Source organism: Camellia sinensis, chromosome 5, assembly GCF_055761805.1.
Source record: "Camellia sinensis isolate YWXY chromosome 5, ASM5576180v1, whole genome shotgun sequence".
NCBI classification, from domain to species: Eukaryota; Viridiplantae; Streptophyta; class Magnoliopsida; order Ericales; family Theaceae; genus Camellia; species Camellia sinensis.
In genome coordinates this window covers 185492367-185517661 of record NC_138965.1, presented here as the reverse complement: position 1 = coordinate 185517661, position 25295 = coordinate 185492367, and positions in this window count along the sequence as shown.

Genomic DNA, 25295 nt, shown 5'->3' with positions numbered 1-25295 from the left:
AGATGGGCTGCATGTGAAACCATGGGCCCAACACATTTGGAGAAAACCCTATCCTACAATAGAGGGAGGTGAAAATAAGACGTGTTTGACGTTTCATTGATTGTACCTCTATTTTAGGGTTGAAGAATTGAGTGGATAAGCGACGAAATGAGCACATGATATAATTACGTATGAGACTATTCAATTGATTACCTAAGTTTTCAATTATTCAATAGCAGAGAATTGTAGGAGATTATCAGATGTTGAAAGGTCTCTTGCAAAAGATCCTTCTCATCACCTTTTCCAAAAGAAAGAAGGTTGTGAGTTGCTCAATTGAAAGCTATGAAACAAGTTTGCAATAGTTCAAACTTTTTCTGGGCACAATGGAAAGGAGGGAGATTGTCTGTTCTCTGGAGAGATCTGTCAATGTTCTCGACCATTTTTTGTAGCTAGGTTAGTCGAGAGTGGAGATGGAGAACCACAATGGCCTTTCTCTCGCTGAAAGGCGAATAGGAGATCAATGTGATATTTATGGTTGTCATATTACTTCAAACAACCTTCGAGCAATTGCTTCCCTGATAGGGAACATAGTAGTTCCTATGGCCCAATTAAATCCCCATCCGTTTTGGACTAAAGCAAATGAATTGAATCGTTGCAAAGTTAAAATTGTTACTTCAAAAGGCTCAAGTGTAAAATCCCACCCTGGAAAAGAATTTTTGAGAATTGCAAAGAGATTATGCTCAAAACGCCTCCATTTTGTTTACAATTAAAAAGGATAGAATAACACTTTATCTTAATTGGGTGTTTTGGCTAAGCAGAAGGGGAAAAGAGAGGTCTAACAAAGCTTCCCTCCATATTGTTACTTCAAAAGGGGGATTGAAATTTGTTAAAAATCTATTGGAAACAAAATGTTAATTTAAATGAAAAATAATGTTTTTTTTTTTGTCTTTATTTTTTTTTTCAAATTTTGTTTTTTCATTAAAAAGCATAACAATGGATAGTTGAGGTAATGTTTAGTTAATCCATGCCTGGGACAACAAAAGCCTAAAATATTTAGTGGGTAGGTTTTTTATTTTTATTTATTTATTTATAGGAAATTCCTCTAGCTCTCTCTCAGGTCCAGAGTAGCACCCTTTACAGAGATCGTCAAGGTGTCTTGTTGTCTGTTTCGAGAAGGAGACTATAACCTAAGAACTTACTCCGACCTTTTAAGGCAAGCTCCACTTTAGTCAGGATTCGTGCAACGGAGAAGCATTGGGTTAACACTAAGTGATGTGGTAGTAACAACTTGAGGCTAACCTCATAATCAACTGCACTATGCCCAGGAGACTGGTCTAAGGGATTTCGAACTTGAGACTTAAGGTCTTAACCCCCAGACCTTTACCAAATTGCCAAACACCCTTAGCTTAAGTTTTTGCATTTTTAATCAAGTCAAAACTAAAAACTACCAAAATATAAAAACTTAACATGCCGCTTTGATAACATTTGTAGTTTATTATTATTTTATATATAAAAAATATGTTTAATATACACATTTTTTTTTAAATTTTATTTTGAAAATAAGTATGAAGGTTGCTTGGCCAAAGGTGGTGGTTGATAGTGGGAGATGGGTGGCCAGAGATTGTTGTCGATCACTTAAGAACTTGAAAGAGTGAGATGTAATTTTCAAAACTACAAGAAATAATCTGTATTTAAGTAAATTTAAAGAGATGTATTTGTAATTTGCTCATTTTTTATGTGCAAGATTTAGGAGATTTGGTCAAAACCCCCTCATAATAAAATTTTAATGCATTAAGGATACAAAGATATTAGAGATCCCAAAAGTTTTATTAAAATTTCTACCAAATGTCTTATATGGGTGTGAGACCAACATGGGATCCACATGATGTGGGTCCCACACTCATGTGAGAAATTTGGTAGAAATTTTAGTAGAATTTTTGGAGTTACTAGCACTACTTTTAAGGATAAGTATAAAAAGTTTTTTCTTGAAAAATCCAACGCATGCCATTATTATCAAAATATTAAACTTTAAAATAATATAACTTTTGATGTAGTATTTTTAGAATTCTCTAATCAAGATTTATCAAATAAGATTCATGTTGACTATGAAATTTTTTTAAAAAAAATAAAAATTACCGTTGAAATTGATGTAAACAGTAACAGTAACATATTACTTTGTTTGACAGTAACATGTTACTCTGGCAATATTGTTCAAGGAAAAAAAAAAGAAGATATTTTATTTTGTCCTTACTCAATTATGAGTTTTCTCTCTACGGGGTTTATAAAGTAAAATAAATTGGGTTGTTCTTTTCACTAAATAAGGGTTCAATAGAGAGGTTTTGACTAAATTTTCCCAAGATTTTTGGCTCCACCCCCAAATGTACATGATTCCCTACCCCAATTAATTAATTAATTTAGGACGAATTACACTAACTGTTATGAGATTTGTGTCACTTTAATCCATAACTTTTCAATTGTGATGCATTTGACCTTAAATTTTGAATTTTGTTTCAAATAAGGACAATCAAATATATTTTCTTTGCAAACGATTTATTTCAAGAGTAAAATCATAATACAACTCATTTTTGTATAATTTTATCTTTTGGGAGGGTATAAATAATTTCTTAAAAATATTTTTTTTTTGAAATTTATTTCGTTAAATTAGTTTCTATTTTTTCAAAAGTTAAACATAGTGACAACTTTGATATCATTATTAAACAAATCCATTAAATGAAAAAATCCAAAAGTAAAAACATTTTTATATTAAACATATCGATTACATATTAAAAATCTAATAACTATCCATTACATGATAACCATTCAAAAATATCTATTAATAGCAAAAAAGAAAACCATCTATTACATGACAATCATAAAAAAAAATCAATAAAAACAATCACTCATTACATGATCACCATCCAAACCCATACCAAAAGTGGCAAACTTCACTTTTCTCCGTATAGTTTGGGTCATGTGCGGTTTACCCTTTAACATTTAGAAATAACCACGTAACCCCCACGTGATTTGTGGACCAAAGTGTACCACCTACTTTTCCGTCCAACTAACTGGTTGCAAGGTCCACACGCCTATGAAGAGAGTAAGTTTTGTTTTAAGACCAAAATACCCTTACACATCTTTAAATTTACAATAGCATGCCATTTTTCTTCCTCATTCTCTCTCTACTATTTCTCTTTCTATTCCTGAACTCCAACTCACTATACCACACCAACTTCCTCTTCCCTATCTTTGGATGGGGCAACTGGGCATTGAGCAAGAAAATAGCAGTACATATAAATAAATAAATAAATATATGAACTTGTAATTAATGTTGAATGATTGGATAATATATATGCATTTACAAATTATATATATATAGATTATATATATACAGTTGTAAAGCATTTTGAATTCTAGTCATAAACACTTGACCGACACCACTGTTACGATCTCCTGTTTTTTTTAAATGGGGATCTGAATTAATTTGCCCACTGGAAATTTTCATTGCCAAGACATGATAACTAGTAAACATGTTCCGCTATCAAAATAACCACTTTCGAGTTTTGGGTGGGAAAAGACTGGAAATTGTTAGAATACTTGTTTGATCTAAATTTTTAATGTACAGGTTTAGCCCATGATATTTTCAAGTTCTCTGTAAGATTTTATTTTATTTTAGTTGTCCCAACATACCACTCATTATCAATTTTTGTCTATTAACATTGTGTTTGATTGGGGAATTTGTGAATAATTTGAAAAAAAAAATATAAAAGGTAAATGAAATGTAAATGGAATATACTTACATTTCACATAATTTCATACACTTTTTTCCTTTACTTTTCCAAACTTTTTTCCAAATCTCTCAATCAAACACAATGTAACAGACTCAACAGCTTAAGCAACATCTTCTGCACTTTCTAAGTTCAAAAAACCAAACATATATATACATATTATATGTACGGGAAAGAAATAAATCTTCTCATATAATCCTGTTGATCAAGTCTGCGCTCCTCTGTACGTCGTCGCTTTATCACCTGAAAACACAAACGTGAGCTAGCCGGCAGGTGTGTGCCGGAAACCTCTCCGATGCCTAAGTCAGTAGGCTTGACAAATAGACAAAAGCTCCGTGAATTCAAAAAGCAAAGTTATGTGTTACCTCTCCAAAGGTGATGTTTGTGAGCTTTTATAGGTTTCGTGTGGCATAATCCTAGTAGGACTTCTACTCCTCCACGCAGAGTCCTCCAAGGATTTAACCTCCTGAAGGATAATCCTTATCCTCCAACACCCCCCTCACTGCTTAAACCAAGTGAGATGGTTATTACCATGGCTGAACTCCAATATGACCGAAGTAATCATGGCTATGCTGAGCCGCAGAGTAGGCCGAACTATACGTAGTTCGGTTCTTCCTTTTACTCCTCCTTATCTCGGTTCTTTCATGTATAACCCATGGTGTGTTTAGACCGAGCTATCGAGTAGCAAGGTTCTGACCGTTCTAACCACAATACGCCATGACCGGACTAACTCTGAGACCGGCCAAACTCCAAGTCGCTTCCGGGTCGGAGTAACTTTACATTTCTCTCGGGCCGGAGTAATTTTGTACCTCTCTTGGGCCAGAGTAACTTTGCGGCCTTTTTACTCAGCCCTTCGTATTGTGGGCCATAATGACCATCTCCCAGCTCGGCCCAATTTTCACAAAAATTACCCTCTCAATTGCCCCTTAATTCCATCTGCGCAGCATGATAGGGATTACCTGTCTACCAACTGAGCTGAAGTTTTTAAGCCTTTCCAACCGAGCTAAAAAACCCTTTAGCCTTTCCAGCAGAGCTAAAAACTCTTAAGCCTTCCAGCCGAGCTACTTTCACACCGGGCTCTGCTTGTCCGGTCAAAACGTCTCTTCAATCATAGCGACTGTAACGCTTCCCATTCTAATGGCACGTGGCACGCTCTGATTGACTAAGGACGGCTGTCACGCCGTCTTCGTACTTTGTGTTTTTTGAACAGTCCTGCCCAAATTTTGGGCTTTCTAATAAAAGCAAACCCTAAAGCAAAAATCTCTTCATCTTGGTACACTTTTCAGCTTCTTTCTCTTTGAGCCTCCACTGCTTCCCAATTTTTGCAACTGTGAAGCTTGCTTTACGTGCGTCTTTTAATGCTGATGCATTCATTTCCAGGTCCTCTACTTCAACTTGGTAAGCAAATCTATCTTTCTTGCTCTGTTTGTTTTCGTATTTGTTCTATGTGTTTTGTTTTCTGTGTTTTTTGCAAACACGTTTTTCCGTTTTGCTTTGCTCTATACTTCTATGGAAAAAACTCAACAGTAGAACATATGAGCATATGAAATATCCTGTAGAAAACAGGTTTTTGATCCAAAATCATGATGCAACCGAACTAGGATACTGTTTAAGCTAGGTAAAAGTCTAGTCAGCTTACAACCGGACTAACACTTCATGTTTACACCAGTAGCTTTGAATAAGTCAAACCACTTCTTGATAGACCTTAGCCGAGGTAACCAACCGAACTAAGTTTGCACTTAATCATACTGAGATACTTGAACTCCAACCGATCTAGGCCTTTGGGGCTAAACCAGCTTTCTTAGTTTTTTAGATGGAACTTAGAAAGCTGCCCCTAGATGATCAACCGGTCAAACAGAACCGTTTCCACAACCGAGATATCTAGACGCTTGCCAAGCCCGAACTAACAAAGCCCTGCTCAAATCGAGCTACCAATCACCTTGCAGAAACCGAGATAAGACCTGTAGCATCCACATAGCTGAAGTAGGGCTCCTATTTTTTACTTTTATTTTGTAGCACGGTCCAATGATCTGTGCTTAACCCCTTTGTTTTCTACTTTACAGACTTAGGTTGCCCAGGCACTCCTCTGCGCGCTCAACCGAGCTACTGAGCACAATTTTTGGACCGAACTAATTTATTCGTAAATTATACAATAAATGGGGAAGTATAGGTATCTAGTTGAGACGCCAGGTGGTCTAGCCGAATTCCGAAGGGATTATGGCATACCTGACGATGTACACCTTACCCTAGCAGAAAAAGATGTCATACCCTGGGGGAATGAAGGCTTTGTCCCCTTCACCCTCTTGTCCATAATTGAGACCGGACTACGATTTCCAGACCAACCCTTGATTTGTGAGTTTCTTAGGCAAACCAGACTATGTCCAACCCAACTGTCCACCAATTCATACCGTATAATAATGGGAATAGCCGAACTAAACCGCCAAGCCGGTCTCAACCTCGGTCTGGCCGAAATCTTCCACCAATACTCCATTGGTTCAAAAGAAGATGGGTGAGTCTATTATTTAAGAATACGTCGTCGTCGAGAGAAGATAATAAAATATACACCGGATAAAGACTTGAATGACGACGATTTTTTCTGGGTGTCTGGGAACTTTGAGGATCATCAAGCCCAGATTCCTGGCCAACGTATAAACTGGAAAAAAGGAGAACCCGGTATATTTACTTCGATTTTCTTGCATGCTTTACTATATTTCGATTTTTCAATCTTTCAGCCGAACTAACAGTTGTCTTCTTTCGCAGATTCTGCCCACCTCCATTCTCTATACAGCTACCCCAATCTAGCGACTTTGCGTGCCGCACTACGGTATCCAGAATGTAGTTGGGCTAAGCTACTAAAGTTCGAGCCGACCTACAGATACAACGGCCGCCGAAAAGCGAGAGTGACCGATTTTTTGCTAGAGGAGGCCCCAGAACCGGACCCAAGCTTGCCAGAAATCAGACTAATCCCACTAACTGCTGAAGAAGAAATGGCCAAGAAAAACAGAGTCAGGGCCCTCTTAACCGAAACCAACAGACCCGAAGTACCGCCACCAAGCCAAACCCAGGAGACCGTGGTGGCGTTGCCAACGCAATAACCTTCTTCATCTCGGTCAAATAAGCGTGCCCGGACTAACCAGACCGAGCCACGCTTAGTAGATGAGGATGAAACCGTCCTTCCGCCGAGCCCCCCACCAGTCTCACAACCGGAGCCAGCTGACCGATCTGCCTCCAAGTGGGTTCCCAAGCTCACGTTTCAGAACCGAGATATACAAGATACTGACTCAGTGGTCACTAAGAATGATCACATACTGGCTTTCAACCTTGCCAAAAGTGTGTGCCTTCCAAAAGACATGGAGCACCATAATCAATTGAACACCGAGTTGAAGGCCATCCGATCTTCAACAAAGTCCATGATCTTGGTAGGCAATTCTCTTCTTTGCTTTTTCATCCTTCCAATTTTTTTTTTGACTTTCAGTTCCGTTTAAAAGAAAATTACTATTCTTTTGCAGGCCATTCAGAAGAACAACATCGCCCATAAACGAGTGTTGGAGCTTAGAAGGACTACCAGGGAGGCCATGGCCGAAGCCGAAGCCAAGACCACCGAGCTGAAAAAATCCCAGGAAAAAATGACCGAGTTGGAGGCCGAGGTAACACGTCTAACCGGACTAGTTACCTCGGCTAACGCTGACAAGCAAAGAGCTTTGACCGGAATGAGAGATAAGCACTTGTGGGAGCTAGCAAAGCTTGAAAGCTCTAAGGCCGCCGAAATACAAGAGCTGAAGAAGAAATCTGATGATGCCGAAAAGAAGGGCTTCAAGGCCGACGAGGCTGCATACATTCAGCAGTGTGAAGCTGCGAAGGACTTGTTCTTTAAGTGCGGCTGGAGGGGTGCTGCGGAGCAGCTCGGTTGTGGTCCTGACACCGAGATCTACAACGCTCCTCAGTACTTCATTCCGGCCTCTCTGATGGAGTATACAGCCGATCTTCAGAAGAATTCCTTGAGGCATTTGACGACGACGATGAAGAGAATGAGCCAACTGACACTCCGGTTGACAATGTTCCAGCTAACCAATCACTTCGAGTAGAGCCTATTGAGCAACCAGCTGAGGCCGAGCTCCAGATCGAGACCGAGCTCCCAATTCAGTCTGTAATTCCGTCTGAAACCAGGCTTCGGGTTGATGTCGAGTTGGATGCTGAAATAGATGACCTTTTTAGTTTTTTTTTTTTTTTGGCTATTTGCTCTTGTACCCGGGCTATGGCCCCCCCTTTGTAATTGCTCTTTTGATGAATGAAAAATTCCTTTTTCTTATTTCGGTTGATCTATATGTTTGTTCTTGTAATGATTTTTCCATGATCTTTTTACTTCCAACTGTTATCTCGGTCAATCTAACTACGCTTACTAGCCAACCACTCTTTAGCCGACATAATTACTTCGGCTGAGGAGTACAAAGAGTTTAAAAGCCAGCCAACCACTCTTCAACCATACCCTTACTTCGGCTGAAGAGTACAAAGAGTTTGTTTAATCCAGTCAACCACTCTTCAGCCATACCCTTACTTTGGCTGAAGAGTACAAAGAGTTGGCTTAATCCAGCCAACCACTCTTCAGCCATACCCTTACTTCGGCTGAAGAGTACAAAGAGTTGGTTTAATCCAGCCAACCACTCTTCAGCTATACCCTTACTTTGGCTGAAGAGTACAAAGAGTTGGTTTAATCCAGCCAACCTCTAAGTTAGTTTTTCCAGCCAACTTAGAATAATGTTTGGTTATTCCGACCAAACGTCCTGCAGCCTGGATCCTTATACTGGGCTTAGGAAGGGTGTTGGTTTAATCCAGCCAACCTCTAAGTTAGTTTTTCCAGCCAACTTAGAATAATGTTTGGTTATTTCGACCAAACGTCCTGCAGCTTGGATCCTTATCCTGGGCTTAGGAGGGGTGTTGGTTTAATCTAGCCAACCTCTAAGTTAGTTTTTCCAGCCAACTTAGAATAATGTTTGGTTATTCTGACCAAACGTCCTGCAGCCTGGATCCTTATCCTGGGCTTAGGAGGGGTGTTAGTTTAATCCAGCCAACCTCTAATTTAGTTTTTCCAGCCAACTTAGAATAATGTTTGCAATATTCCTGACTTCACCTAAGTTAACTTTTACAGAGAACAACTTATGCTGAAAAGAATCGATTTGTTTTATTGAGGAAAGAAAAAATTACACGTGTTTGAAAGAGGAAAGCTAAAAATAAAATAACTTGAGATTGGCGGTGTTCCATGGTCTAGGGATTGCTTTGTCGTCCTTGTCTTCTAGGTGGTATGCCCCTTTGCCTGCTAACCCAACCACTTTGTAAGGACCTTCCCAATTAGGCCCTAGCTTGCCATCTCCTGGTATCAAGGTGTTTCCCATCACTTTGCGCAGTACCCAATCTCCGATTTTGAATTGTCTTGGATGCACCATTTTGTTGTATTTCCTGGATAACTCTTGTTGATACGAGGTAATGTGGACTAGTGCTATTTCTCTTCTTTCTTCGGCGAGGTCGAGCTCCAATGTTATGGCCTCTCCATTTAAGTTGGGATCAAAATTTTCGCTTCGAATTGTGGGGAGGCCAACTTCCAGTGGGATTACTGCTTCCATTCCGTAGGCTAAAGAGGATGGTGTTTCTCCTGTTGATCGTCGAGGTGTGGTGCGGTAAGCCCATAAAACATGAGGAAGTTCTTCCGCCCATTTGCTCTTGGCTTTCTCCAACCTTTTCTTCAACCCATCCAAGACTACCTTGTTTGAAGCTTCTGCCTGTCCATTTGCTTGGGGATATGCCGGTGTAGAATTATAGAACTCTATCTTGTATTCTTCATAAAAGCCTCTGAAGATTCTGCTGTCGAACTGAGTGCCATTGTCAGAGATTAGGACTTTTGGTATGCCAAACCGAGTGATGATGTTTTGCCAGACGAACTTCTTCACATCTCTTTCCTTGATTGATGCCAATGCTTCTGCTTCCACCCACTTTGTGAAGTAGTCTGTTGCTGCGAGAAAGAACTTCCTGTTGCTGGGTACTGTTGGAAGTGGTCCTACTATGTCCAAACCCCACATTGCGAAAGGCCATGGGCTAGTTAATGGTAGGAGTTCTCTAGCTGGTTGATGTATTTGGTGTGCAAATTTTTGGCATTTCTCGCACTTCTTCACATATTTCTCTGAGTCTGCCTGCATGTATGGCCACCAGTATCTTTGTGAAATGGCCCTGTAAGCTAGCGATCTTCCTCCTTGATGGCTTCCGCACACCCCTTCGTGTATTTCGAACAAGAATGCTTCCACTTTGCTGGGATGAACACACTTTAGGTAAGGTCCTGAGAATGACTTTTTGTATAATGCCAAGGATGGGGAGAGCCAAAATCGCTGCGACTTCGCTCTTATTCTGTTGGCTTCTTTTTTCTCTTCTGGTAAGATGCCGTCTTTTAAGAATAGGATGATGGGATCCATCCAAGAGGGGCCTAGTTCTGCGCAACATACCTCTTCTGCTTCGGGGTCTTCAATGCTTGGTCTAGGTAGGTAGTCGATCAGTAGTGGATGAGGTATGGAGGTATCTGCCATTGAGGCGAAACCTGCTAGTTCGTCTGCTCTGCTGTTTTCCTCCCTGCCGATTTGTTCTATCCTTACTACTTCAAATTTTTTGATCTCTGTTCTGACCAATTCTTGGTACTTGGCCATCCTATCATCTTTTGCTTCATAGTCGCCAGAAATTTGGTTTACCACCAGCTGTGAGTCGCTGTAGACCATTAATTCGGTGGCCTTCATGTAGTATGCTGATTTGAGTCCTGCAAGAAGCGCTTCATACTCCGCTTCATTGTTGGATGCTGGGAAGCCAAGGTTGATTGCTTGTTCCACAACCAGGCCATCTGGTGAGATAAGGACTATGCCAAGTCCTACACCATGCCGGTTGGATGCTTCATCCACAAAGAGCTTCCACATCTCTCAAACGAACAACTTCCAGCAAGTGGAGGGGTCAGATGATGTTGTGGGATCAAGAATGTCGCTGGTGTTTTCTTCAAGGTCCATGCTTGCTGTCTGCCCCTCGCTATCTGATTGTACCAAGTCTTTATTTGTTGGTGAGTTTTGATTTGGTGTAGTATGGTTTGGCTCTTCCTTCCTTGCTTTGCTTTGATCTGTCTTGGCGTCTGATGACTATCTTGTACTAGGGGTTGTGCTATTCCTGCGTCAACTTCCATCCCTAGTTTGGTTGTGTCAGTTAGGTCAATTGGGCAGATATGATGACTTCCAGGAGTAAACTCTGCGACGAAGTCTGCCAAAGATTGGGCCTTTACTGCGGTTCTGGGTTGGAACTTGATGTCGAATTGTCCCAACTTTACTGCCCACTTTAAAATTCGCCCAGAAAAGTTCACCCTTTCAAACAGAGCTTTTAGTGGGAAAGCTGTGAGGACGACTATGGTGTGGGCGTGAAAGTAGTGTGCCAATTTCTTGGAGGCCATCATCAAGGCTAATGCCAGTTTTTCCAGTGGCAAATACCTTGTTTCGGCTCCCAACAATGTCTTGCTGACATAATAGATGGGCAGATGTTGAATTCCTTCCGCACGGACCAACACTGTGCTAATTGCATGCTGAGAGACTGCAAGGTATAGGAAGAGTTATTCTCCTGGTATTGGGGTGACCAGCAATGGTGGAGAGGACATGTATTGTTTCAGGCTTTCCAGTGCTTGGTCGCATTCTTCGTCCCATTCGAACTTGGCTTTTAAAGCTTGAAAGAATGGTCGTAGTCTGTCTGACGATCGGCTTATGAACCGATTGAGCGCGGCCGCCATGCCGGTAAGATGCTGTACTTCTTTTACTGAGTTTGGTCTCTCCAAATCCTGAATTGCTTTGATCTGGGAGGGGTCCGCTTCTATACCCCGGTTGGTCACAAGGAAGCCCAAGAATTTGCTAGATCCTACTCCGAATGCACACTTAGATGCGTTGAGGCGCAACTTGTGCTTCTTCAGGATTTCAAACATCTCTCCTAGGTCCTTGAGATGGTCATTTTCATCCTTGCTTTTGACCACCATGTTGTCGATGTAAGCCTCCATCGTTCTTCCTAACAATGGTTCAAACATCTTGGTGACCATTCGTTGGAATGTTGCCCCTGCGTTCTTCAAGCCAAAGGGCATGACCTTGTAACAGTATAGTCCTCTTGGAGTTGTAAAGGATGTGACCTCCTGGTCTGGTTCATGCATGGTGATTTGGTGGTAGCCTCTGTATGCATCCAGAAAGCTAAGTCGGTTGTGCCATGCCGTTAGGTCTACCAGTTGATCTATCCGTGGTAGAGGAAATCTGTCTTTTAGGCATGCTTTGTTGACTGTTTTATAGTCGACGCAGACACGCCACTTGCCATTCTTTTTTGGCACTACAACTGTGTTGGAGATCCATCTTGGGTAGTGCACTTCTCTAATTGCTCCTGCCTCCAGTAGGTTACCTACTTCTTCCGCCACTATCTTAGCATGGTGGAGTGCCGATCTGCGTGTTCGTTGGATGATTGGTCTGGCAGATGGGTGGACATTAAGTTGGTGACTGATGAAGTTTGGATCAATGCCTGGCATGTCGTAGGGTGTCCAGGCAAACACTTCGATGTTGGAGGTTAAGAATTTTAAGACCTCTAATCTCTCAGTGCTGGACAACGACAAACCGAGCAAAAAGAACTTATCTGGGTTCTTTTCATCTATTTTTACCTCTACCAAGTCCTCCACTACTTTCTGATCCGCCGCTTTGCCAACATCTGCGAATAGCTCATTGTTCTCAGGTTCTTCCACTGAATGAACGTATCCTTTAGCAGCGCGGCTGCCATTCACCGTGACGAAGTATTGCTTCGACATGATCTGATCTCCATAGACTTCTTCAATTACACCGGTGTCGTTAGGGAACCGCATTACTTGGTGGTAGGATGATGCCACCGATCGCATGGCATGCAGCCATGTTCTGTCCAAGATGATGTTGTAAGTGGAGGGGACCTTCAATACCCAGAACTCCACTTGTTTCGTCACGCTTCCTGCTCTAACTGGAAGAATTATTTTGCCGACGGGCCATTCTGGCATGGAGTTGAATCCAATTAGGGGAGATACAGCAGGCGCCAAGTCTTTGTCTTGTAGCTTCAATTGTTTAAATGTTTCGTAGTACATGATTTCACATGAACTACCCTGGTCAATCAGAATCCGCTTGACGTCAAAATCCTTGACTCGGAGAGTGACGACCAGGGCATCATTGTGAGGTCAGTATATTCGTTCCAAGTCTTTATCCAAAAAAGACATGACGTTTGCTGCCTCTGTCTTCCTCTTCTTGATGGCAGGTTGGGCACTTAGCACCTCTCTAAAGTGCTCAGCCTTTTTGATTGATCCCCTGAGCTCACATACACGCTCAGGTTCAAAGACTCCATGTATCACATTAATAATGCCTTGAGGCGGGGCGTCGATTGGCATCCCATTGGGGTTATTATGGTCCTGGGGGGCTGGCTACATCCCTCTTTCAATGTATTTATCCAAGTGACTTGCCCCCACCAACTCCTCCAGGTGCTGTCTCAATGGCGTGCAATTCTCAGTGCGGTGTCCCTTTTCTTTATGGAAGGTGCACCGCGATCTTTCGTCGTAGTCTTTCTGTGCTTCTCCCAGTTTAGCTGGCCACTTGACGAAAGGCTCATCTCTTATTTCGCTCAAAATCCGATATATCGGTTTCTTGAACACCGTGGTTATGGCAGTGCGGATTCTCAACCATCTTTGATCCGGGTCTTCTCCGTTATCTCGTCTACCACGTCCGTTTTTGTTCGATCGATCTACCGTATTAACCTTCGCTGAGGTCTTCCTTTCTGGTACTGTGGTCGCCCCAGATTTTGCTTTGGCACGTGCGCCATCCTCTTCTACCCTGATGTGCTGATGCACTCTTTCCATCAAGGCTTCCATGGTGAGGGGTGGCGTCATGGTGATCGAGTCCCTTAGTCTGTTCCCGACTGGAAGGCCTCTTTTATACTGTGCAATGGCGAGATTGGTGGGGCAGTCCCCAATCTGATTGAATGTCTCCTAGTAGCGACTATTGTAGGATCTTAAGGTCTCTTTATCGCCCATGTCGATGGAGAACAATTGGTCAATCTCCACCGGGGTTTTAGTGTTCGTTCGGAACCTTGTTACGAACGCCTCTGCCAATTGTGCCCAAGAGGCTATGCTGCCCTCTGGAAGTTTCTCGAACCAAGTCAAGCCTAGGTCGCCAAGGCTTGACGAGAAGAGTATGCACATTAAGGCCTCGTTTCGCCTGTATACAGCCATGACCTGGCGAAAGTGGCTCAAGTGTGAGTAGGGGTCCGTCTTCCCTTCATATGTAGTGAATTTGGGCTGAAGGAAGCCTGATGGTAGGGGCGCGTTTTCAATCGCCGGAACAAACGACGAAGTCTGCAGCCTTGCTAATGCTTTGTCCGTTGGTTCGTAGGCAGGGCGTGGTATTGGCATTCCAACCTCGATGCTTCCATGCGTCCAAGGAGCCAATCGCTGTAAGGCAGAAACTCTGTGTGGATCCCGTGCTCTGGCATCCTCCTTGCATCGTGCTTTTTCTTCGAGCACGGTTCGTAAGTCGGATGACCTGGGTAACTCCGTCTATCTAGATCTAGTTTGGTGCGTATGTGAGGGCCAATACGTGCTTCCTTCAGTGTATGATCTTTCAGATCTCGTCCTCTCAGACCTGGAGTGACGAGTTCTGGAAGACCTGGATCGAGTATCGCCTGTCCTGAGGCTTCTGCTCTCTCCTTGCGAGGGTGTGGTATTCCTACTACGATTTTTTGAGTGGCGAGGGGGCGTCTTGTTTTTGCGCCCCTCTCCTGTCGTCACTTCTTTGTTCTTCATCTGGCGCTTTAAGGCCTCCATGTCCGCTGCCATCTTCCTTATCAATTCGTCTTGCTCTTTCACGCGGTCCTCCAGAACTTGAGGATCAATCCTCCGCCTTTGCTTGTCAGGACTTTGTGAACGAGAGTGACGGGGGCTGTGAGTCCGTCTTCCCCTAGTATCTCTCTTGGGGTTATGTCGTTGGGACTCCAAGTCCGCCATGGGAGGGATAGAAGGTAATCCTTCACGCCTGGCCCCCTCATCTGATGTTTGCCCGTCGATGGCGGACTGTGGTAATTCTTCATTGTGCGCCATTGTTCCACAAGAGGCAAAGCTTGATCAAGAGGTTTTGTCCTGTCTGTTATTCCCACAGACGGCGCCAATTGTACGGGAAAGAAATAAACGTTCTCGTATAATCCTGTTGATCAAGTTTGCGCTCCTCTGTACGTCGTCGCTTTATCACCTGAAAACACAAACGTGAGCTAGCCGGCGGGTGTGTGCCGGAAACCTCTCCGATGCCTAAGTCAGTAGGCTTGACAAATAGACAAAAGCTCCGTGAATTCAAAAATCAAAGTTATGTGTTACCTCTCCAAAGGTGATGTTTGTGAGCTTTTATAGGTTTCGTGTGGCATAATCCTAGTAGGACTTCTACTCCTCCACGCAGAGTCCTCCAAGGATTTAACCTCCTGAAGGATAATCCTTATCCTCCAACACCCCCCCTCACTGCTTAAACCAAGTGAGATGGTTATTACCATGGCCGAACTCCAACATGACCGAAGTAATCATGGCTATGCTGAGCCGCAGAGTAGGCCGAACTATACGTAGTTCGGTTCTTCCTTTTACTCCCCCTTATCTCGGTTCTCTCATGTACAACCCATGGTGTGTTTAGACCGAGCTACCGAGTAGCAAGGTTCTAACCGTTCTAACCACAATACGCCATGGCCGGACTAACTCTGCGACCGGCCAAACTCCAAGTCGCTTCCGGGCCAGAGTAACTTTACATTTCTCTCGGGTCAGAGTAATTTTGTACCTCTCTTGGGCCGGAGTAACTTTGCGGCCTTTTTACTCAGCCATTCGTATTGTGGGCCATAATGACCATCTCCCAGCTCGGCCCAATTTTCACAAAAATTACCCTTTCATTATATATATATATAGATTATATATATATACATTTACTATTGGTGTGGGTAGGCCCATAAAGGCCATAACCCACTATGAACAACCCAAGCCTACCACTTAGGGCCAAATACATAACCCAATTGATAAGGCCCAGCACAATTGGAAGTCAACATGACATGAAGGGCCAATAATATTCAGACACGTGGCAAGTAAAGGGCAAGCCACATCAGCAGACAAAGATCTATAAAGTTATTGCCATTACACATCACGATTAATGCAGTCCCTCACAGCATTTATTACGACAACATCTCTCCGTCGGGACAGCACGCCCTCACCCTAAACAAGGTGAGCTACAGCATAAACTTTTGGCCAAGGTGACAGGTCGGAAGGGACAACGAAATGATTACTAAAGGATATAAGCAGACGTTGAAGACAAGAAGAAGGTTAAGCTTTTCTATCTCTATTCCATCTCCACACTCCACTTCTCTCTCTAACTTGCTCGTCGGAGGGTTCGCTGGGGGACTCCCCGTTCCCCGTTGAACTCTTGTGCAGGTCTTCAGGTGGGCTTGGTTATTTGGATACCGGTTGGAGAAGCGTGGACCAGTCCGACCCATTCCATCTGGAACCCGTTATATCATAACTGCATCATCAACTATTAATGAATGATGAGAATGGGTGAGTGCCGAGTTGTGTGTGTTGCTTGGGTTTCTTGCAGAAGTTGGAATGAAATTTATTAGAGTGGACAGCGTGAAAGGAAGAAGAAAGAAAATAGGAGTGTATATATATATATTCGCAGGTTTAATTAAAAATAAAGAAGCGGAAGAAGAAGATTGCATAAAGGTTAATTTATATGTTATGTTAACGAAAGTTAGTGTGTGTTTTGGTTCATAAACCATGTGAGGGTTATGTGGTTATTTCTAAATGATAGGGGGTAATTAACACATGCCCCAAACCATAGGAGATAAAATAAAGTTTGTCTTATCACAAATTAATTTAATAAAAAATATAAAAATATAAAAGGTCTATCATTTTTGTCTTTGGTGTGTAGAAATAATTTTTAAAATTTTAAAAATAATTTTTTGATATTTATTTTTATCAAATTAGTTTATATTTTATCTAATTTGCGACTTTGTCACTGAAATATAACATTTTTTGATTGCAAAAGAAACGGTATCTTTAATTGTCTTTATTTGAAACGATATTCAAAATTTAAAATTAAATATATCATAATTGAAAGATTAAAAATCAAAATAACACGAGTCTTAAATTACAAAAATTATTGATTTAATTTAAACATTAATTAATTAATTTTTTTTTTTTTGGGAACAGAGACTACCTTTGACTCTGTTGTCCTACAACACAAGTTGTCCAATACGTAAGCAAGTTCATGGGTGTAATGACTGCCCTTTTACCCCAAACTTTAATTTTTAAAATTATTATTATTAAACTTAAAAGTCTTGTGTATGACGATGTTTATCAACCATCCTCATAGTTTAACAAGTTACTGATTATTAGGGTATTTTCAATAGTGTATTAATTTTTAAAAAAATTAAATTTGAGTAAAAATTTAAATAAAAGTTTTTTTTGATATCAAGTGCTCTAACGGAAGGTTTTGTAAGTTCATCAAACTACTAGTCGACCGGGCAGACGATCGGCCAGTGTAATTTTTTCTCAAATTTTTACCTTGAAGTGGTCATTTGGACGACATCGAGTGGTGAAAATTCAACGGCAATGAATAATAATTTGATGAAATGTAGTTTGATGAAAGAAAAAATAAAATTCTAAATTTGATACGAATTTGATGAAATCGTTGGAGCATGAAAAGAAACAATTTTACATCAAATTTAAATTTGATGACAATTTTAAAGAACCATTAAAAATAGCCTTAAACTATAGTTTTGCTTTTATAGTTTGCCCCAGTAACATTCATATTGTACTATTTTAAGTAATTTTCATCAATTGAGTATACACTATTCCTAAATTGTTCCTAAGCAAGTTCAATTCTTATTTTAACTTGTGTTCCAAAATTACACTAGACGATAATTTGGCTTTAAGGCGATCCAAATTCTGTGGAAAGACTAAAAGAAAAAATTCCCCGTATTTGATTTTAATTTTTTGGATTCAATTTTCTAAATATTTGTTGTTTTTCGTGTTTTTTTTAGTGAATATTTTTAAAATTTTAAGCAATTTTTAAAATTTTTTTAGATATACTTTACTTAAATGTGTTTAAAAAGTAAAATATTTAAAAAAATCAATAAATACATAAGAATACGAAAATGTACTAAATTCTCAAATAATCGAGATGTGCATGTGAACCCATTGGGCCAACACATTTGGAGAAAACCCTATCCTACAATAGGGAGGTGAAAATAAGACATGTTCGACGTTTCATTGATCGTACCACTATTTCAAGGTTGAAGGATTGAGTGGATAAGCAACTTTGCGTATGAGACTATTCAATTGATTACCTAAGTTTTCAATTATTCAATGGTAGAGAATTGTAGGAGATTATCAGATGTTGAAAGGTCTCTTGCAAAAGATCCTTCTCATCACCCTTTCCAAAAGAAAGAAGGTTGTGAGTTGCTCAATTGAAAGCTATGAAACAAATGTGCAGTAGTTCAAACTTTTTTTGGGCACAAAAGAAAGGAGGGAGATTGTCTTTTCTCAAGAGAGAGATGCCAATGCTCTTGACTTTTTTTTGTGCCTAGGTTAGTCGAGAGTAGAGATTGAGGGTGATAGTGGCCTCTCTCTCGCTGAAAGGCGAATAAGAGATCAATGTGCTATTTATGGTTGTCATATTACTTCAAACAATCTTGGAGCGATTGCTTCCCTTTGTAGAGTAGTTTTTGAGATAAAAAGTACGAAAACTTGTTTTGTTTGCCTTTTTTCAGAAATGATTTTGAAAAATTATTTTGGGAAGAGAGTTTTAAAAAAAGTGATTGATTTGATGGTATGAGAGAGAGAGAGAGTGATTTTGGAAAGTAGGTAATCAAACAAAATTTTGAGATTTTTTTTGAAAAAATTTGTTTGGTTTGATTACTCTTGAAAATTTGTTTGTAGAGAATTTTTTCCAAAAATTTTTCTGAAAGACAAACCAAACAAGCCCATTAGCTCTTATGGCCCAATTAACCCTATCCATTTTGGACTAAGCAAATGAATCAAATTGTTGCAAAGTTAAAATTGTTACTTCAAAAGGCTCAAGTGTGAAATCCCACGAAAGAATTTTTGAGAATTGCAAAGAGATTATGCTCAAAACACCTCCATTCTGTTTACAATTAAAAGGATAGAATAACGCTTTATCTTAGAGCTCGTTTGGGATGTTTCGTTGGGACCAAAATAGTCACATAGGACAGTATATGTTATTTTAGTTAAATATAATAAAATGTCACATCTAACTCATAATTATTTCATTTTTTCTCATAAAAGTCAAAAAAGTCAAAAAGTCTATTCTAAACAAAGCTTTTTAGTCCCAAGCTAAAATAATAAAAAAATTAAAAAATTAAAAAGCCAACCTACATCCCAAACAAGCTCTTAATCGGGTGTTTTGGCCAAGTAGAAGGGGAAAAGAGAGCTCTAACAAAGCTTCCCTTGATTCTGTTGCTTTAAAAGGGGGATTGAAATTTGTTAAAAATCTATTAAAAACAAAATGTAAATTTAAATGAAAAATTATGGTTTTTTTTTTTTTGTGTCTTTAGTTTATTTTTTTCAAATTTTGTTTTTTCATTAGAAAGCATAACAATGGATAGTTGAGGTAATGTTTAGTTAATCCATGCTTGGGACAACAAAAGCCTAAAATGTGTAGTGGGTAGGGTTTTTGAATTTTTAACTAGTCAAAACTAAAAACTAACAAAATATAAAAACTTAGCATGCCGCTTGATGACATTTGTAGTTTATTACTATTTCATTTGTAAAAAATATTAAATAAAAAAAATATGTTTAATATATACATATTTTAAAATTTTATTTTGAAAACAAGTATGAAAGTTGCTCTTTGAAGGGGTGGTTGATGGCCGAAGATGGGTGGTCAGAGATTATTGTCAATCACCTAAGAACTTGAAAGTGTGAGATGTAATTTTCAGAACTATAAAAAATAATTTGTATTTTAAGTAAATTTAAAGAGATCTATTTGTAATTTACCTATTTTTTATGTGCAAGATTTTTTGCTCGACCTCCAAATGTACATAATTCCCATCCCAATTAATTAATTAATTTTGGACGAATTACACTATCTGTTATGAGATTTGTGCGACATTAGTCCATAACTTTTTAATTGTAATGCATTTGACCTTAAATTTGGAATTTTGTTTCAAATAAGGACAATCAAAAATGTTTTCTTTGCAAACAGTTTATTTCAAGAGTAAAGTCACAATACAACTCATTTTTATATAATTTTATCTTTTGGGAGGGTATAAATAATTTCTTCAAATTATTTTTTTTTTGAAATTTATTTTTGTCAAATTAGTTTCTATTTTTTCAAAAGTCAAATATGACGATAACTTTGATATCATTATTAAACCAATTTATTAAATCAAAAAATTCAAAAGTAAAACATTTCATATATTAAATATATCGATTATATATTAAAAATCTAATAACCATCCATTACATGATAACCATTCAAAAATATCTGTTAACAACATAAAAGAAAACCATCTATTACATGACAAACATAAAAAAAAAAAAAACAAAAACATCACTTATTACATGATCATCATCCAAACACATACCAAAAATGACAAACTTTACTTTACCCCTTATATGCAGTTTACCCCCCTATAACACTTATAAATAACCACATAACTCCCAAATGATTTGTGGACCAAAATATACCGCTTACTTTTCCATCCAATTTAACTGGCTATGTGGCCCACACACTTGTAAAGAGAATAAGTTTTATTTTAAGATCAAAATATCCTTACACATTTTTAAATTTACAAAAGGACTTTTCTTAAGTGTGCCTTGCATATGGTATGCAAGGCACTTACACCCTTCTATTTTGCATTTACACATTTGTATGTATTGGGTTATATCAAAATATTTGAAAACTTACACATTGGTGACCTGCTAAGCAGGTCACTTTCCAGGTAAATTAATACAATAATATATTATATGACTAAAGGTGTAAATGGTCACAAAAAATGTATAAGTTTTCACAAAAAGGGTATATTTTCACGAAAGGCGTAAGGAATTTCAGAAAAAGGCGTAACTGATTTCTGAAAAGTTACACCTGTTTCTGAAAACTTACGCCTTCTGTGAAATCATTTACACCTTTTATGAACACTTACTCCTTTTGTGAGTTGACTTACCAAAGGTGTAAACAAACGAAAACTTATACATTTTGCTTAAGCTTACACCTTTTCGTGAAAATACTTACACCATTTTTTGAAAAGTTACTCCTTTTGTGTAAGAATTTTTGGCATAACATTATACTTTCTCTTCGAACTTACACCTTTTGTGGAAGCCCAACTTAAAACTTTTTCGGAAGTCACTTATACCTTTTGTGAAGAAATAAATTCATCAAATTTACACCTTTTGCTTCAGCTTATACCTTTTCGTGGAAGTGCTTATATTTTTTTTGAAAAGTTACTCCTTTTGTGTAAGAATTTTTGGCATAAGATTTATACCTTTTGCTTCGAACTTACACCTTTTGTGGAAGCCCAACTTAAAGCTTTTTGGAAGTCACTTATACCTTTTGTGAAAAAATAAATTCATCAAATTTATACCTTTTGTTTCAGCTTATACCTTTTCATGGAAGTGCTTATATTTTTTTAAAAAAGTTACTCCTTTTGTGAAATAATTTTTGTCATAAGATTTATACTTTTCCTTCAAACTTACACCTTTTGTGAAAGAGTATATAAGCACAAAAGTACAAATGTTATGCCAAAAATTCTTACACAAAAGAAGTAACTTTTCAAAAATGGTGTAAGTCTTTTCAGGAAAAGGTGTAAGCTTAAGCAAAAGGTGCAAAATTCATGAATTTTTTTTTCCACAAAAGGTATAAGTGACTTCCGAAATAGCTTTAAGTTAGGCTTTCACAAAAGGTGTAAGTTCGAAGAAAAAGTATAAATCTTATGCTAACAATTCTTACACAAAAGGAGTAACTTTTCAAAAATGGTGTAAATATTTTCACGAAAAGTATTGGTCTGTCTGTGTCGATGTCGATGTCGGTCTGTCTATCGATCTTGGTCTTTCTGTGTCGATGTCGGTCTCTCACCCACGAAAATGGTGTAAATTTTTGCACGAAAAGTATTGGTCTGCCTATCTATCGATCTTGGTCTCTCTGTGTCGATGTCGGTCTCTCTCTGTTGATCCCTGTTTATCTCAGTCTATCTCCAGCGATCTTGGTCTGTCTGTGTCCATGTAGGTCTCTTCTCTGTCGATCTCTGTCGATTTCAATCCCTCTGTCGATCAGTGTCCATCTAGGTCTCTATGTCTGTTGATCTCAGTCTATCTCTCTCTCTCTCTCTCTCTCTCTCTGTCTGTCCGTTGCTGTATATTAAAAATGGTTCTCTTTTACATTGACATACTTGGTTGGATTTGGACTCGGGGTCGCTATTCGAAGCCCTCCCAGACTCGTCTTCTCTGAAACGGAGTTGTACTAGGAGAAAGACCAAGCCCTCCGAAACGCCCTTCTCTCTGACATTGCCATTATCTGAACAAGACAAATACAGTGTGATTGGATTTTAGGAACTTACAGGTTTTCGGGGGAAAAAACGGAACATAGACGTTTTGCGAAGTTACTTACATCTCTTTGTGGCATAAGATTTATACTTTTTCTTCGAATTTACACCTTTTGTGAAAACCCAACTTAAATCTTTTGTATAAGAATTTTTGTCATAAGATTTATACTTTTTCTCCGAAGTTACACCTTTTGTGGAAAAAAAAATTCATCAAATTTACACATTTTCCTTAAGCTTACACCTTTTCGTGGAAGTGCTTACACCATTTTTGAAAAGTTACTCCTTTGGTGTAAGAACTTTTGGCATAACATTTATACTTTATCTTCGAACTTACACCTTTTGAGAAAGCCCAACTTAAAGCTTCGTCGGAAGTCACTTATACCATTTGTGAGAAAAAAAATTCATCAAATTTACACATTTTGCTTAAGCTTACACCTTTTCGTGGAAGTGCTTACATCATTTTTAAAAAGGTACTCCTTTTGTGTAAGAATTTTTGGCATAACATTTAAACTTTTTCTTCCAACTTACACCTTTTGTGAAAGCCCAACTTAAAGCATCTTCGAAAGTCACTTATACCTTTTGTGAAAAAAAAAATTAATGAAATTTACAACCTTTGCTTAAGCTTACACCTTTTCGGGAACATATTTACACCATTTTTCAAAAGGTACTACTTTTGTGTAAGAATTTTTGGCATAACATTTATACTTTTTCTCTAACTTACACCTTTTGTGAAAGCCAAACTTAAAGTATCTTCGGAAGTCACTTATACCTTTTGTGAAAAATAAAATTAATGAAATTTACACATTTTCGGGAACATATTTACACCATTTTTGAAAATGTACTCCTTTTGTGTAAGAATTTTTGTCATAACATTTACTCATTTTGTGCTTATATACTCTTTCACAAAAGGTGTAAGTTGGAATAAAAAGTATAAATGTTATGCCAAAAATTCTTACACAAAAGGAGTAACTTTTCAAAAATGGTGTAAGTATTTTCACAAAAAAGTGTAAGCTTAAGAAAAAGGTGTAAATTTGATGATTTTTTTTTTCCCAAAAGGTGTAAGTGACTTCCGAAGAAGCTTTAAGTTGGGGTTTCACAGAAGGTGTAAGTTCGAAGAAAAAGTATAAATGTTATGCCAAAAATTCTTACACAAAAGCAGTAACTTTTCAAAAATGGTGTAAGCACTTCCATGAAAAGGTATAAGCTTAAGTAAAATGTGTAAATTTGATGAATTTTTTTTTTCAAAAAAGGTATAAGTGACTTCCAACGAAGCTTTAAGTTGGGCTTTCACGAAAGGTGTAAGTTGGAAGACAAAGTATAAATGTCATGCCAAAAATTCTTACACAAAAGGAGTAACTTTTCAAAAATGGTGTAAGCACTTCCACGAAAAGGTGTAAGCTTAAGAAAAATGTGTAAATTTGATGAATTTTTTTTTTTCATAAAAGGTATAAGTGACTTCCGAGGAATCTTTAAGTTGGGCTTTCACAAAAGGTGTAAGTTGGAAGACAAAGTATAAATGTTATGCCAAAAATTCTTACACAAAAGGAGTAACTTTTCAAAAATGGTGTAATCACTTCCACGAAAAGGTGTGAGCTTAAGCAAAAGGTGTAAATTCGATGAATTTTTTTTTCCACAAAAGGTATAAGTGACTTCCGAAGATGCTTTAAGTTGGGCTTTCACAAAAGGTGTAAGTTAGAAGAAAAAGTATAAATGTTATGCCAAAAATTCTTACACAAAAGGAGTAACTTTTCAAAAATGGTGTAAGCCTTTCCACGAAAAGGTGTAAGCTTAAGCAAAATGTGTAAATTTGATGAATTTTTTTTTTCACAAATGGTATAAGTGACTTCTGACGAAGCTTTAAGTTGCCGCTCACAAACGGTAAAAATTCTTGAACAAAATGAGTAACTTTTCAAAAATGGTGTAAGTATTTTCATGAAAAGTATGAAGGAGTAACATTTCAAAGTGTTCATAACCACAAATGGAGTAACAAAGCGTTCATTTGAAAATGTTCGTAAACACAGAAGGAGTAACATCAAGTGTTCATTTCAAAGTATTCGTAGTAAACACAAAAGGAGTAACATTTCGAAGTGTTCATAAACAAATTGGGACAACCACTGAACAAATCAAAGGGTTCGTGACCCCCGCTGACCACCCAAGCGTCGGTGGCCTCCGGTGCTCACAGCCTTCTGAGATCGGCACCTCTACTGGCACCGCCGCCGCAAATCAAAGGTTTTTTTCTCTCTGGCTATCGATCTTGGTCTCTCTGTGTCGATGTCGGCCTATTATCCGTCGATGTCGGTCTCTCTCTGTCGATCCCTGTTTATCTCCAGCGATCTTGGTCTGTCTGTGTCCATGCGGGTCTCTTCTTCGTCGATCTCTGTCGATTTCGGTCCCTCTGTCGATCTCGGAGTGGCTGCTTTGTCGATCAGTGTCCATCTAGGTCTCTATGTCTGTTGATCTCAGTCTATCTCTCTCTCTCTCTCTCTCTCTGTCCGTTGCTCTATATTAAAAACGGTTCTCTTTTACATTGACATACTTGGTTGGATTTGGACTTGGAGTCGTTATTCCAAGCCCTCCCAGACTCGTCGTCTCGGAAACGAAGTTCTACTGAGAGAAAGGCCAAGCCTTCCGAAACGCCCTTCTCTCTCACATTGCCATTATTTGAACAAGACAAATACAGTGTGATTGGATTTTAGGAACTTCCAGGTTTTGGGGGGAAAAAAAGGAACTTACACGTTTTGCGAAGTTACTCACATCCCTTGTGAAAAAACTTACACTATTTGTGAAAGGTTACACATTTGTGAAATAATTTATTTTATAAAATTTAGACCTTTTCGTTGAAATACTTAAACCTTTTGTGAGAAGTTACTAATTTATTAAAAATCATGTCTTTTAAAAAATTTACAC